Below are 1,974 nucleotides of genomic sequence, written 5' to 3'. Positions count from 1 at the left end.
GAACCTGGGATTTCATGGGCAAATGCAAGATGACTATCCCTTATCCAATGATCTACTATTTGAAGTGCTCAAAAATTCATCATGTTGAGTGTCAACATATCAATAAAAATGGAAAGTTCCACACTTGCCCTTATATGATGAGTTGTAGTCTAAACACAGGCACTCTTAAATTGTATAAAATTACCTTTAGGTAATTTTCAAATTCACTTACACTTAGATTTCATAAGATTGCTCTCAGAGACTTCTAGAAAGACTGTTACATGTTACATCAAGTGTCGGTTTCTAGAGCCTGACTTAACATCTTGAGAAAGGTAACTTTAGGACAATCTTTCAGACTTACTGGTCACTACATTCCCAAAGCTTTCTCGGGGTTTGCTCAGGAATCCAGAAAAATGAGAGCTGACACAGAAATCAGATGGAGGGAGCAGAGGATGTGGACTCCCTGGCAAAGCTCCAAAATTCAGAGTGGAGACACTCTCATAACTGTCACCCTGCAGTCAGGAGCACATGTGCATGCTGCTTGCTCCTGTGACCAGTGCCAGGGGAGGTGAGTTCTACCACTCCTCCCTCTAATGGACGGGAAACAGCTTGGGCAGGAATGGGTAAACTTTATAGCCAAAACACTGCAAGGCACCTTTATGGGCGCATCCCTGTATCACAGCATTTATGCAGCCAGAATCCACTTACAGAGGAAGTATCTCAAGTCCTGCCCTCAACGTCCACCTCAGTGAGGGAGCCTTCCTTCCCTTTCCTCCTTTGGCTCAAAAGTCACAAAACTGAGTTCAAGGGGACAAAACTTATGTGGGCTCAGCCTTAATGACCCTGCTTATTAGGAGGAAATGGAGCTGAATTGGTGCCTGTGGCAGCCTTTGGGAAAGTAGGAGAGTTAACATCCTGGGGACCTGCAGAGTGGGGAACAGGGCCTTCTCCTCATCCGTGGAGGTGGTCTGAGGTGGCAGCATTCCTCTCCAAATGCTGAAGAGCCCAGATTCCACCTAGGAGGAGGAAGCATAGCCCAGCAGTCGTCTCTTCCCTTATGTCATTCACCCATTTGTATTTGCGCCTTCTCCACTCCATCTGAACTCTCAGCTTCCACACAGATGGAGCCTCTGTACAGATGAGGGTACATCCTTTCTACAGGCATGTTGATTATCTTAATTGCCCCATAAGTCAAAAGTATCTCCATGATGTGATCCATGGTCAGTTCCTGGTAATTCTCCCAGCCTGCATTTTGATGGGTTTAAAGGAAGGGTTCTGCCTTTTCCTCTCTACTTCAACACTTTAGGTGGTTGGACATGGAGCAGGAATCTTGTCTGGTGTCCTGCCATCACCTAGAAGGGCGAGGGAGACCCAGATGCTGCTGAAAGCTGGCCTGAGAGATCTGCTGGAGCTTCCCTGGTAGCAGCTGGAAGAGAGGAACTGAGCCCACAGTGGTGCCAGAGCCCCAACTGTAATGTGAGCTGACTTAGACCTGGTCCTTCAGTCGAGACACCTCTTCTGAGTCTCATCACACACACACACACACACACACACACACACACACACACACTCCACCTGTGGTTCACCTCCCCTGGTGGCGCCTCACCTATACAGCAATCCTTGAACTTCTCAAGAAACTGGTCCTTGTGTTGATATGAGGAGGATTCCATTGTCGCCGTAACCTCTGACTCTTTTCAGAAGGTCAGTGTGATTCTGGCAACAGAGTTGAGGATCAGGAAGTAGCTGTCTTTAATTCTTAAGTACACTTTCTGGAGTCCTAGCTGCAGGCATTATTTCATATTTTCAGTATTTAGAACAGCCTGTCAAAACATATCACAGATTGAGTTGTCTTAAAGCATCAGAAATTTATTTCTTACAAATCTGGAAGCTGAGGACCAAGTTGCTGGGTGATTGATTCCTGGTGAGAATATTTCCTTTTCTTGAAGACCGTTGTGATCTTATTGTGTTCTCCACAAAACAGAGAAAAAAATATCC

The sequence above is a fragment of the Nannospalax galili genome, unplaced genomic scaffold (assembly GCF_000622305.1).
Source record: "Nannospalax galili isolate Female #2095 unplaced genomic scaffold, S.galili_v1.0 scaffold2267, whole genome shotgun sequence".
NCBI classification, from domain to species: domain Eukaryota; kingdom Metazoa; phylum Chordata; class Mammalia; order Rodentia; family Spalacidae; genus Nannospalax; species Nannospalax galili.
This window is presented reverse-complemented; position numbering follows the sequence as displayed.